At 36.8% G+C, this 15,235-nt stretch overlaps 1 protein-coding gene across 8 annotated transcripts in view; it reads left to right on the forward strand.

Moving 5' to 3' along the window:
- Nucleotides 1–15,235, forward strand: part of LOC114364365 (long-chain-fatty-acid--CoA ligase 1) — a 67,079-nt gene that overhangs the window by 14,447 nt on the left and 37,397 nt on the right. The window contains exon 1 of one of the 8 annotated variants that reach the window (XM_028320493.1): nucleotides 13,401–13,690. The exons of 2 other annotated variants lie outside the window; for them this stretch is intronic. The gene's annotated coding sequence lies outside the window, so the exon portion shown is untranslated. Of the gene's footprint in view, nucleotides 1–13,400; nucleotides 13,691–15,235 lie in introns of those variants that run through there. 5 more of the 8 variants (XM_028320492.1, XM_028320491.1, XM_028320494.1 and 2 more) reach the window with 5 other exon arrangements.

The raw sequence follows: 15,235 nt of genomic DNA on the forward strand, positions 1-15,235 counted from the left end.
CGTAAGCAACTGTTATAGCTTTGAATTTAATCAATTCATAAACTTTATTACTATAGTAATATTATAATATCCTAATGAACAACAGTTAGGACGATGACGGATGGATGATAGAAGTTTCCAGTTTGATTCCATCATCAGATCATCCAAAATGGAGGCCGACGCCCTCTAGCTAGAGTTCATAGATGCAATTATCTGCACACCACATTGAATTGATGATGATGATTATGTTAATTAATTTTAAATCCTATATCTGGACACGAAGGTTCAAGTTGATATCAAGGTTGCATATGTTCACTGTGATTTAGTTTATTGTTTCAACTGTTACGTTATAACGTACAGTTGAAACAAAGCAATAGTTTTTGTTTGTTGTTTTTCTTACCGGAATAACCTATGAAAACTTTAAACAGGACCATTTTGGAGCTCAAAAAATGAAGCCCTAATCAAATTCATCCACTTTCTCTAGTATCTACTGAAACCCCAAAGGAAGCTTTTCGTACACACGCTTATCAACGATCGTTAAGACTAATAGTTACTCTTTATTAAGATACATATTGATATTGGTTCCTAAAGACAAGTGATTGTATTAATTAATTAAGATGTTGATATTGGTTCAATGAGACAAGTGATTGTATTTGAGTAGGAAAAGCAACTTTTTTCCTTTGGGATCGAGCCCCACACAGATACCTACACCCTGTATGTGACCTGAAACCACAACCTAAAATTACAAGTTTAGTAGTAATGTCAACTGATAAGATAAATTACATACCTACATACCCATTATTTCACAGTTTATAATGATTTATCGCCCAATACCGGGATTTTACATAACACCAAACTCAACGCCTTCGCCACTTCATCAATTAAAAAAACACCTCACATATCCGGTTCCCAGTACGGAACTTTTCAACATTTTTCTGCCAAACCGTTTGCCTTTTGACATTTAATTTCGCATAACAGTAAAGAACAATTATACTGATTGCCACTCCGAAAAGATTCTAGTTCCAAAAAAGACTAGTCGATTCTACGAGAATACGAGATGCGGGCGTTCACCCCGGTCCTACCGCAAAAATATGTTTCGATAAATAACTGTACTGATATTTTTTATTGGCGCCAAAACTAGGTTATGCGTTTGATTCGTGATACAAGAGTTTTTTTTCCACCATGACGTAGATTATAAGGTTGGTGCAGACATGCGAGACGATGTAATTGCGAGTAACGTAGAGGTCACACCGTCGGGTGGTATTCAACTCTACTTAGTCAAAATTATTCGATTAAGTTTTCATTACAATACCTACCCACTACCTTAGAGACTAGGTTTTCAACGTCAGACTTTAGAATAAACTGATGTTTTAAAAAAAGTTTTTCAAGCTCTATTAAGCTCTAATCTCTATTAATTTTCACTCAGATGTAATTTCAGCATGATGCAACACTTTTAGATCTTTTAAATGTTTGATACTGTACAACAATTCTAGTCTGACAAAATTATAGATTTTCAGAACTAACTATTGTGTTTATCTAAAACTTGATACTTGCTAGTAGTTTTTCTAGAGACTTCTAAGTAGTTACTGTTTTTGAGGGTGTTTTTGGGACGTCAAACGTCAGCGCGACCTCAGATTTGTATACTTTGTCACATTGTAATAATGTCAATGTCACCCATCCCGTACCGCTCCCATACCTCAGCCACAGACTGAGTAAAGCGGTACACCTATAGAGTTGTTTTGCATCTTCCTGCACCTAGCTTTACTTCCTAACTGTGTTCAATCAGATGACGTGTCTGCCAAACTCGAGACAGAATGCTGTAATAGACGCATAAGTAGTAGCTGCGTTACTGTTGTTAGTTTTTATCAAATTGGAAGAGCACCAAGAAATTTGTACCGAATTTTCTGCACTCAAATAAATTGACTCTACATTTTTATTATCTCACTTTGCCTCCCAAATTATATTCTTGTTGTCTTGTATAACGTTATGCAACTTTAGCATTGTCACGGCCGGCGATCTTTTTTGAACTAAATCGATGCATTTAAAGAATGAAGAATAAGTGTAGACCGTGCCTCTGGTAAATTGGAAAGGGTCGTGCTTCTACAATGGAGACTAACTAAATGTACTGATGACGATGAAGATAAAAGTATGAACGGGAGCGTAGTGTGTAGTTCTCTCAAGCATCATAGATTACCATATTAGTAGTAACATAGAATTCCATAATATATGCATGTGTAGTGTAGTAGTAGGTATAGTTGTTGGCAAAAGCATTTTAGAGGAACGGGATCAGTAACATTTGGTAGTTCACCTCTACCAAATAGACGTAGGCCGATTGTCAGAGAAACAACTAAACAATACTTTATTCTGTCCCCACCTAAAAGCCCACATCATTGTCCAACTATAAGAATGTTCAAACGCAATTTTTTGTTTGTATTCGCGAACCGTAGTGTAATTACGATCAGCTATTACGAATATTACAATCGCTCGCGAACAATGGTCAGCGAAATGTTTTTTGTGTGATCACCATGGATGTGGGTCAGAGGCGTCGCATAACTCGTGGGCATGACACGAGCGAGCAAGTTCAACACGCATGAGCCTGTGATTAACACGGCAGATGGCGCATTAGGTAATAAATGTCAATAAATCAATACCTTAACATTAAAGAACAAGAAAGGTCTAGTATCCAAAGAAAGATCAAAAAGATAAAGCGTGATGAATATCAATAAACGTGATAAGTTTCTCTTACAAAATTAAAGGTGGACAATAGTATAAGTAAAGCATTGCTTATAGCTTAACTTCTTACTAACAAAACTTACACGCTCGTTGAACCGTGTTTTAAAGTGACGTTTAGTATGGAAATGTCATTTTAAAACAGTGTTCAACAACTGTGTAACTTTTTATTAGTATAACTACATATAATCACCGCGTTCTAAGTAGTTTTATTCAACTCCACATAAAACCTTCAGCAACAAAAGTTACTCAGCTAATTAAAACGGGACAAGGTGATGTCAGGTCACGATAAGAGTTTTGGTAAGTTTTGGCACGATATCCTATAGAACACACCATTGACCTAACTCTGGCATCGCTACATTGGTTGCACATTTTAATAAAGTATTGTTTCCTTGACCCAATTTTCTATTCTTCTAACTTCTATTTCAAATGAAAATGTTTCAAGTATTGTATCAAAACAAACCCAAACAAATTAAGTAAGTCAGCAAATCTACCGGTTAATTAGAATCTTAGTCACGTGCTGCACGTGGTACTCCTTATTAGAACGTTAAAGTTAAATAACTGACATTGCAATTTCTTTTTGAACTGACATCATTGCCCATTTCAGTGCTCAAGATCTGTTTATAACTGGCTAAACTTGACGACAAGGGCATAAAGAGTCTTCCAAGCTTTTCAATTTACAGTCATCATTATCAGTTCAGCCACAGGACGTTCACTGCTGAACATAGGCCTTAGGGTTTTCCACGTTGATCGATTGGTAGCGTCCAGTTATTAATTTACAGTAGGCATTTACTCATAATTGTGCGTCATTTCAATTATAATTGAGCATCTGAAAGTGCATAGTCTATGCCGGCGAGTAGGCGCGTGGCTCCATCTGCTGCAGTGCCGTTACTCGACACAGTAACCGCGAAGCGGGAGATTAATGTAACCAGTCTGCGTCCGCGCATAGAGGGCGGCTCGGGAGCGAATATTATAGGCTGAAGTATCGAGTGTCGCATAACCACTGCTATTAACTAACTATCTATATCTATAAATGCAAAAAGTCACTGACTGATTGACTGACTGACTCACTCACTCACTCATCACGAAATCTCAGAAACTACAAGTGCTAGGAGTCTCAAATTTTGCATGGTACTTTACTACCTTTTAGAACGTAGGTGCTCACTAAGACGGAATTTTGCATTATGCAACCCCTAAGGGGGTAAAACGGGATCCAGTGCGTAGGAAGTCGCGGGCGGCCGCTAGTATCGATTATAACTAACAGCGTTGGGACTTCTTCCACTGTGGTTATTTAATCTTTGACTTCCTTGCAACGCCCTATTGCATCTTTTAGGCGTCCTTTGTATGCCCAGCTTGGTACTTTTGTTCTGGCTATCAGCGCCAATGCTGTTTTGTGAATCTAATTGACTGGGGTCTGGGAGATTAATCTCCCAGTTACTGGTTACATTAATGTAACCAGTCTGCGTCCGCGCATAGAGGGTGGCTTGGGAGCGAATATTATAGGCTGAAGTTTCGAGTGTCGCATAACCACTAGCTATTAGATCTATTAAAACTCTTAACTATCTGCGTTAGGAACTCTCTGGGGATGTCTCTCTAATCTTTGCCTTTCTTTCAACCCCTTTTGAGGCATACTGTACCAGCTGTGCTTTGGATTCATTTTGGCTACAAGCGCCAATACTGTGTTGTGTTTTGTGAACCTAGTTCCATGTTGCTCTAAAATAAGCTGGTACTAAAGGCGAACTAATGGCCATAAATGGCTTTCCTCCTAGAGTCACTTCTGAGTCTGTTGTATCGATGAGAACTGTAAGTACGTAACGAAATAAAAGTTTTCCTTCATCCGCCAAGGCATTGGTAATATCAAATTGTAAACAATAAACCTAGGACAAAGAAAGGTGATATCGATGCTCGATAAACAACTTCCTGTTTAGTTTGTTTATCGGTTAGAATTTAAATGCAAGTGTGCACTATCCATGCATAGTGCATGCAGCTGCAAACATTATTCGCTGTGGAACTGCATCGGTACAGTAATACGATACATAGAAAACGGGGACATTCTAAAATGTATTCCTGAAATGGTAAACAAAGAAAATTTTACAATGTTTATAATATTACTAGTGCCCGCCCGCGACTTCGTACGCGTGGACCTCGTTTAATTATTAAAGTGAAATTTAGTTTGTCACATATCGTCATAAATTATAGCCTATATGTTAATATGGGTTATAAACATTAATACTGTAAAGTTTCAACAAAATCCGTTCAGTAGTTTTTGCATGAAAGAGTAACAAACATCCAGACGTTCAGACATCCACACAAACTTTCGCATTTTTATAATATTAGTAGGATTAGTAGGATACATAGATAAACGCGAAAGTTTGTGATAACTACTACCAAAGATTTGCGTGGTTTGGAACTAGATGGCACAGTGTAAATTGTACAATGATATTTATTTACTCGTACCTACTTCACTCAAAAAGCATAGTATGGATTTTAATGACAGTGCAATGTAGTTTAACCTTTAGCTACTGAAGTGGATTTAATTTCACGTAACCACTGACGTGGGGGCCTGAGAGGCCCGTACATATGTGTGCTTATATTTAAAAATATATAATATTTTTAGGTTTTTATGTTTAATAATTATTAATAGTGGTTATATTTAAATACAATAAAACGATTTTTATGTAAATTATTTGTTAATAAGTACGTATTATTTCAATATTTAGAAAACATGTAGCATTTTTTGGCAAAAATCTCATGAAATCATGATTCACAAAGTTATCATGAAAAATATTCATAAATTCAACAAATCAACTTAGAATCTTAATTTTCAATAGTCTTTTTAGCTAATGATATATCAGTAATCCTAATATGAAAAAGTGGGGAAAAAATTACACACATCAAATAGTGCGAATTAAACACAGTCTGAATAAACTTGCTTTGCTCAGTGAAGGAAGCCATACGTATTTTTAAAATGTAGATTTCATTTGAGTCTTCCATATACATGTATGGCACTTGGTTTCATGGTTTAAATCTTGGATAGACAGGTACAGGCTTATCATTTCCTAGCATACGTGCCAAAACTACTGTTCTTCTATTTTTCGTTAAATGCTGGTTATTTTTACTTTTGAGATACCGCTTTCTCTCGGACTACGTACTGTGGGCTCCATATTATGGATTTTTTCAAATTATTTCAAGAAAAGACGAAAACTAAATGAAAACTATAGACAAAAAAAGTTACGCCAATACTGAGGTGGGGGCCTGAGAGGCCCACAAGAAACTTTAAAATTAATTTACCTACTGAAATTGCGCGTGCAATCACGTGAACCGTTGTTGACAGCCTCAGCGCAATGAAACTTGAAGGTACTAAAAGATTCGCATGTGTCGTGCACGTGGGGGAGGAGAAATTCAACAATTTGACTTTTGCAAGGCCTGAGAGGCCCCCACGTCAGTAGTTAAAGGTTAAAATACATAGTAAAACCTTGTAACAAAGGTAATTGGTTATTGATTTAGTGACATATTGCAACCGTGTCACGGTCTTTTCGAGTTCCCAGAATAGTTACTAGCTATTGCACTAAATTAGTACTTTACTCGTCATTATTGACACATAATAATATGCCCGTATCGATATTTTACCTAAAGGTCGATAAAGGTTTTTAGTAGGACTTGCTCCAAAATTATGTAGGAACGCAGAAACTTTTCGAAAACAGCTTCATATTTCTTTAATACGTTCTTTGTTCAGAAGTTTTTCAGGAAGAACCTTTAGTTCAAATAAGTAACTGATTGACTAAGTAGGTACTATCAGGATAGCCAGATGGTCGGGATTTATCGGGATACTGCCGAATTTTCGTATGTTCTCCCAACTCTCTAAAAACAACTTCATTTTAGTGACTGCTCATTACATACGTTCACTGTCGTCTCTACTCGCTAACGTTGCCATTTCACCCCACCGTCCTAGGTTACCGAGTGCATCGTAGTTATTCCGACGCTGTCACAAGCTGAGACATGGCATTGTCTTCGCTCGTGACTCTTACTATTCATGAGATGCGAGTAGAAATGGCGATAACCATTTTGAATAATGCTTACTTTGCTACGACCTTTCAACTCTAATTCCATCTAGAGACGATGTTCAGATACTGTTCTGTTAAGTTTATCTGCTTGGAATGTACCTAAGTTCAATATTTAAACAAAATTAACTAAGCAATGACGTGTACTTCACAGATCCCAAGGTAACTAATGTTCTTGATTATTTAGATGCTGTAGTTTATTGATGAAAATTATGAACACCTGCAAGCATAAGAGTTGTATAGGAAGGTCAACCTTTGTCCTGAATATGAATTCATAGCACAACACGTGTTCGGCTCTTAGAACATCTGTTTGTTTGTTCTGTCAAACGTTTGCGTGCGATTCATTGCTCGTAATGAACTATACACAAACTATAGTGGACACTGGGCACGCCCCAGTAGGACAAACCAAAGGGTTCAGCACAGGCAGTGAAGCTGATTAGCGTCACGTAGGCGCCTGTGCTTGCTTAGGCTGTATAATGAAACTTAGGCACGTAATCAGTTTAGATGACATTTGACTTTGAAATTGGCTCCTTGACTTGAATGACGTATGTATGAATTGTAGAGATATGAGTGACGCTCATCTCTCTATCGTCTCTTCATCCAGTCCTATATTCACTTGAATACTGTTTTTAACCGACTTCAACAAAAGGAGGAGGTGCTCGATTCGGTTGGTTTCTTTATTTTTTTTAATATTATGTAGGTACACCGAATGCGCCGAGATTTTTGAACTGATTCACGAAATTATTTTTTGATCGATGCAAAATAACTGCCATTTGGTCCCATAAAAATGTAATTTACTTTGATTGAGTAGTTTTTTTACTGTTTAGACATGTTTCATGTTTTGAACCTTATTAAAATTGATGTCTATAATATTGTTTTTTTCTTCATCGTCATCAAGCTACTTCAGTCCACTGTGAAACATACTAAGGCCCGATGCTTTCAGCTTTTTTGTTGACCAATTTTTCGGAGGTTGTCAGTCTTACTGAAGGGAAGTCTACTGAGCGAAATAATACAACATGTAGTATAAAGGCACTAAGTACGAATTCTGTATTCATCACTACGTTCAAAAAATTAATCCGAGACTGCTTTGTGAAATTCATCAATTTATTACAGAAAAATTAATAATTCAAAACGCTCAAGGGCTAATTTGTCAGCACAATTTAATACTTTCACGAATTTACATTTTGCAGAAATTGAAATGTCTCGCTATCCTGTTTGCTGTCGTTCCCAAGGCTCGCATCCACTTCCTCAGTGGGGTTTCTTAAGTCGCCGAGACTTGGCACAGAACAGCGTGTATTTCTATTACCATAAATTTGCTAACCCACTGCAATTAAAATTACCTACGTGCATTTTGTAAGCTATGGTAGGTACACATGGACTGATGAAATCATGCTTTGAGTAATCACCGTAATTATCTTTTATCAAATCTCATTGTTTATTTTTTCTAATATAATGAAGCGATGTCGTAATTTTTGTTGTTGTGCAAACCGTTCATATGCTTTGGGTAATAAATAATTGATTTAGATCGTGCTAAGATTAGTCTTTCTGTAAAATAAAATCCAAGTGAGAACAAAAGCTTCTACAGATTACCAGTGGAAATGACTCATATTCGCAAGCAGTTTTTTTTGCCATAATGGTTTCTACATCAGGCATCCTCAAACTGTCCGCCTAGCGTAGGGATTTTGAAATAAGAAGTCCTCTACTTGCTCTTTTAAAATTGGGTCGTGTTCCTGTAGGACTGAGAATGTCCTGATGACCTTTTAACTGTGTTCAAATAATGTGATAGTGCAATCCATGTGCACCAAGCTTAGTGTTGCCGGTTGCTCTTTGCCCTATGCCTTTCACAAAGCTGCCTTACCTCCGTGTTTCGCAGTTATCATGATAAATATGCATTCGAGAATATTGCTGCTATTTCAATGTTGCAATTAATAAAAATACAAGATAAAACACACGGTAAACCACACGGAAATCGGTTAAGGCGAATTTTAAATGTTTAATTAAAGCTCTTCTTCGGGTGGAGAGTATAAAAACATAGAGTTGAGCCTCGTTAAATTATTAAGCTCTTTGGCAGCTTAATCATTTAAAAGCTCTGTTAACTTTGCCGCTTTCATTCCGTGGCTAAACCGCTTTTTTAATATTTTCGATTCTCAACGACGTCAAGCTATATTTTTGCAAAAGCTCTAATAGTTTGTCACGTAAAATTTGTCCCCAGAGGATTTCGAACCCTCAACTTTCGAATACCCAGAGCAATTCGTGTTCGTAAAATTTTTGTAACAATTTTTAACATTATTATTCGTACCTTCATGTAATATTGCAGACAAGACTAAAACCGATTGCATAAACAGATGCAAGTTTAAAAATACCTCAGATACGTACTTTTCCATGTGAACACAGTCTAACGAGTGTGATTCATCAGCACGTAACAAACAATCACGTAAAAAAGGAAGTACAAACCGCGATACGTTTTACAGTGGCGTGTCTAAGAAAAGTGGGCCAAGTTTGGCTTTACGCCGCTCAAAGCTCGCGACCGGTTGTGGGGTCAACGACCCCGCAACCTACTGGCAGCCTACCCCGGCAATTCGCGAGTAATACAACACATCAAGCTTTACACTATTCTCTTAGTCCGTTGTAATAGATGCTATTTTCGAACAAAAATGTAGAGTCTGATGTGCAGCACCAACCACCTAGCAACGTTGCCGAGCTAGAATATAAAGCTATTAAGCCATAATTCAATTTGATTTCGGAAATAATAAGTGTTATTTTTATAATGGGATCGTTAAATAACTGTCGGGAGCTCTGTTATTGAATCTGATCTTTTGGAGTTTGGACTTGGAACTTGAATTAAAGTTGTTCAGCCATAGATGAAAGGTCTACTTTTTTGGAAGAACATAATAAATTGTTGGTCCCTACTAATTTGATGTGATTGTTCCTCAATTTCACCCAAAGAGTACCTAACTAATGAAAGTTTCATTACTTGGGTAGATAATTTAATTTCTATTAGATAGGGCTATTATAGTTAGGTTAAGACCTAAGTTAAGTTTTTAAGACTTAGTTTGAATTATTTGAGTCGTCGAAATATTTTCATAGGGAATTACCAAGCTTACAATTGAAAATTTAAATTTTTCTTTCCATTTTCTCTCATGACTCTACCATAAATTCCGGTACACGCTTTGATAAATCGAAGGTAACAAGAAGTATAGTCATTTGTGTATTTTTTCTGTTAGAATTTACTTACTCAATGAAAATCCGAATAAGTACAAATTATAGCGCTTAAAACCTGAGGTGAGTACCAACCTAGGTAATACATATTTCCATTAAATAGTCCTTTTTGCTAGCGCGACTATAAAGCGCTTGAGTCTTCAGCGTTAATACGTTTTGTCGTAACAAATGTTTTATTGACTGTGTTTATGATTTGTGGAGACAAAGGAGTTCATAGTCCGTCAAAATGTAGCGGGTTCAGTGCTCGTAGGGTCATGAATGAAGCACACAATTCCAATTGAACAAACGACGAATTGTTGTGGTCGGTATGTTAGTGTGGGTAGGAAAATATTACCAGAAAGGATTCATTCTTGTTTCTGTTATTGGAACTCTTCAAGGAAATACCAACTTTTAAAACATTTTTGTTATAACAGTTTTAAGAGGTAATAAATATTAGAAACTAGAGAAAAAATGTTTCATTACATACTACGTTTAGATAGTTCCAGAAGTATGTTTTAGTAATTACCGATATTTGTAGTTAAACTGTTGTATCATACTTCAATTGCGGCTCTACATATTCTTAAAGAGGTTTAAAGGAGCGATTGCCTACTTATTGTTTTTGAGATTATAAAAAAATACAAATATTTGTATTACATGTTTTTATCATCATCATCATTTCAATAAACATCTCTATCGTATACTGTGATAACTCCGATTTTAAGCAACGCGCGAAAAATCCGGTCAACATCAACACGTCTGCCGGCGACCAACATGGCGCGCTTACTAGAAATGGCGCTCATTTCGCATTCATCGTCGCATAGAACTGCATGCAAGTTCAAGGCTGGTCATCCCCCGCTTCCCATTGCATGTGCATGTATTAATTCTGCTCACAAACACGACTACCACCATTGTCTATCACTCGGGAACCGAGGTCGGGGACCCCATAAAGGATTAATGACACTATTGTACGTAGCATGGAGTGCACTCTTGTCCCTTTTTTCGCAGCCACCTGCGCCTGCGTCGAGTGGTTTTACAGCGCGGTTATGTCAGCCCCAGTAGTTTATTTGATAAGGAAAATTGCAGCTCGGGCTGGCCTAGGAAGCTTTTAGTTTTATGATCGCGGGCTACTTAATTTGATGGAAAAATTGCACGTCCATTACGGAGCGCATTATCTTTTCGCGCGGACTTGTATTTTCAACTTGAAATGTGTAATTTTGAAATTGCTACATGTGAGAAATGTAAGTTATTGGAAAATAGATACTGAGTCTAATCTCTTTGCTGTTTCGTAACAGTCGAATCTGAATCTCACAATGAAAACTAGTAACTAAAACAAACTCTACAATTTGCATCCAACTATTTACTTTATTTTACCCTCAGTAAAACTTAAATCCACATAGATCTGACACGCTTTATTGCATCAAGTGCCCACCTCAAATTTGCATAGTGCATTTGCAGAATTCTCGTTGTGGACCTGGGTAAATAGCGAAGACAAATCATGTCACTCCATTTTAGTCAATAACGATTTCTCAACTTGTTTACAAACGTAGTCATTTGACTAAGTTGACGGTGGACTTGCAAGATTTTGTATTATGAAGTATGAACCTTAGCTTTTCAATATTCCACAAATGGCAATGCAAACTTTTTCTAAACAACTTCGTTTTTCTTCTAGGAAATGTCTACGAAATAACTCTACAATTAACCGTAATGAGTAAGTAACTCTACAATTTTGATCTTTTAATTTGTGTAAAATTTTATCAATTTGTTACATTATTGGGCTAGCTCTAGTTTCCATCATGAAAAATACATTCTCCCTACCAACTAGATTACAACTCAATATGCAGCTCAAATGTAAAGGAATTATTATTCTTGTTAAAATATAAAATACCTAGTAGAACAAAAATTCACACTTTAAATAACTTGAAAAATCTATGCCTAAGGCGGGAATCAAACCCACCACCGTTCCCCAACCTTTCGCATTCTTAGGAAAATTCGATATTTTCTACTTATCTAAAATAGTTTGAATGCGACTCTATCAAGAAAATTTTAACAAATAATCGTCATATTCCCCAAGTCCATTTCTGTGGATACTAAAATTTGTTCGGTCAACGCATTGGTCGATGCCCTTGCACAGAGTTAGTGCGCTCTACTGCGCCGGCGCGTAATGCATGCGCCAATACAATATGCAAAGACATTTCGTAAGATTGCGCGTTCATGGTAACATTGTAATACAAATAGTCATCAATAACCGCGATGACTGCGGTTGAATATAAACGAATAGGTGTCGGCGCAACTTAGTATTATTCGAAACATAGATTTGTGTTTTTATAGGCGTAGAGCTCAAAATTGTAAGACTTTTTTATCCTTTTGGAAATAGATTTAAACCAGTTTGCAAAATGAAAATTGCGTTTTGTTCATCTTAAGAATAATTAGAAAACACATTTCAAAATTTATCTTCTTCTTTAAAACAGGTACTGCCCAAGGAATTTTAATTTAACACCGTTTTGGCACTGCTTCGACTTTTTTTATTTCACCGTCTGGATTAACCATAATTGGTATTTTTCCATTTAGAGAGACTCATAAAAAATATATGGCGGTACACAAACCATCTCTACAATTTTTATCAGTTAACCATTAATGGTTCAAATCTTAAACACTGCTTCTGTGAAGATAATTTGCAATTAGTATAGTCTTTTATAAAGTCCCACGGAGTGCATTCTACTGTGTAATTTTGCACGCTTGCGCACGTTGCGTGCAATGAAAACCATATTATGCCGTGGATAAATTTTATGGGAAATGTATGTAATTGGTAAGTATCTAATTAAAACAAAGGAGAAAGCTTTCTCTACTTTTTATCAAACTTATACTTTGAAAATCACGACAATCTAGGATTGATGTAGAGAAATCTGAATCATTCAGAGATCCGAATGAAAGCCATTATAACCTGATAATTTTTGTTGTAGAAAAAGTATCAATACCTATTCTGTTGGCAAAAAAAAAAGTTGGCAATATTGTGTTATTTTATCCAATACATTAATTTACTCTCTCATCAGTTCAATTAAGTGGAAATTGGATAGCCAATATCTTCGAAATCGGTAGAGATGTTATAACGATGAGCACTGACTTTAAACAAATAAATTAAAACAGATTAATCCATGATATGTCTAAAATTGGAAAATGTTATTTATTTATTCATGATGCATTAACATTTTGAACAAAAACAATTTTATCAACAAGTTGGAAAAGGGGTTATATTTGGACAGGACAAGCAATGAGCGGAGGGAAGACTGATATTAATATTGGCTTTTAATTAGTATTACTTTTAACTAAAGACTGATTAGAGAAAATTGATAGCCACAGCAAACCCTTACGAGTGAAAAGTCCATTAAACCACCGGCAACTGGATCGCACGCATACATGCGCCGCGACCCGTATCCGCTCAAAAGAGAGAGGTGGCCCGGCACTCGGGCACCGGGGAGGCAGCACTCGCCAGCATGGAGGCGAGTGCCGCATTATCGCGACCGCCGCCGCATCGGCCGCGCGCACTAGATGAAACCTGCGCACGCGACGCGAACAATAGTGGCGATATCGCGACAACCGCGCGACTGTTTACCTCCGGGAGAAACGCCGCGGCATCTTTACTACGAAACAAGTGACGATTGTATTTTATTAAAAACTTGAAGGACCGAAAAACAAGTGAGCGTAGGTACTATTCGGTGATGGGGGTACGCGATTGTCGTAAAGATTTTCGATTGTGTTTTGTTTTGGTTATCTGCATTTATTGTTTAAAAGCGTTATAGCAGAAACGGTATTGCTTTTTATTGTTGTCAAAATGTATTATTGTGGTTACGTCGTTATGATCCGCGGCAAAGGTTACGATGCGCGAACGCATCCCGCATCGATCCGGCAATCACAAAATAAGGAATTGTTCTCTGACGCGGTTTTATTGCGCTCACAAGAGTTTGTTTTGATGGCGTAACATGAACACGATCAATGTAACACATTTTTATGTAATGCGGGGAAGGCTTATAAATGAGAATAAAACAGTGGGATATATTTAAAATTTAAATGTTCACGTTTTGAAAGAGCTTATCACTTAAACTGTCAATTTTAAATATTATCGTGTAAGTTTTTTTCTTATAAGTAGGTAGACCGATTTCATACTTATAAATAATGCGTGTTGTTGCATTTTCATTATGAATAATTGGTAAGAGTGTCCACTTTCAAATTATTGATGAGCTATTGTATCTTGATTGCAATATTTTTTGTAGAAAGTTCGTTAAACATGATCAATTCTTTCATTGTTCGCACGTGTGAAATGTGAATGCGAAAACATTTATTGGCCGGCAAATTCGTTTTATTTTCTTAATTTGTTGCTGTGAAATGTTCGTTACTTTTGAAACGTCGTACGTAAACGATACCCTGTAACATTTTACAGCCAATTTGCATCTCACCGCAAGGTACCTTCACCAATTACAAGATCTGACGGTGCTATTTCGTTGTCGCCTCCAAGGCTTAAGTGTCTATTATTTTAACAAGTAGGCACAAAGCGGTCGTGAGCTAAGCTCCGAGTGGTCACGACTTGGCCATTGTCACAGTGCAAGAGATCGGCTTAGCTCGGCTTTTGATAGCATCTCTTCATCACTGCAAACATAATATCTTGTAACTTAAATTAGCTTCTCAAATGCATTAACTGCTACTGTCCAGTCGAATTTCTGCAGAGCTACCCCAAACATCAGCTAAAGACATCTTCGTCATCACAGTGGCTCCCGGTAAAGCTTTTTGTTTTATATCATCATACATTCTGTCTGAGAGAGCTTTTAAAAAAGCTCAAATTCTAGCTTACGTAGTTATACCATCAAACCCAGCAGGGAATTGGGAAGGATTTCACTTTATTATCCCCTCAATTCCAGAATATTTTTTTATTTGATTTTTCCGTCACTATTTGTCCATTGAGGGAAGCCTAAGTTCAGCAGTGGACGTCCTGTTGCTGAAATGATGATGATTATGATTTGTCAATTAATAATAACTTTGTAACTAAAACTTTCTTTACTGTAGAACTTCCTAACTAAATTCGCCAGCCTCAAGTGTTAGCGATGTGTGTTTTTGACTTAGTCCATGGTAGAAATTCGATAGCCATTGTGTGTTTTTAGGTCATCTTGATCTCAGTTCGCCGCTATTCTAATAGTGATTCTTTGTTCTATTCAAAGTATGAATTAATGATGGCCGCCCAGAGACACAATTCCCAATGCCGGTTTGTTTATTTGCAA

This window comes from Ostrinia furnacalis, unplaced genomic scaffold (genome assembly GCF_004193835.3).
Source record: "Ostrinia furnacalis isolate ACB-3 unplaced genomic scaffold, ASM419383v2 OfSCF7393, whole genome shotgun sequence".
NCBI lineage: Eukaryota > Metazoa > Arthropoda > Insecta > Lepidoptera > Crambidae > Ostrinia > Ostrinia furnacalis.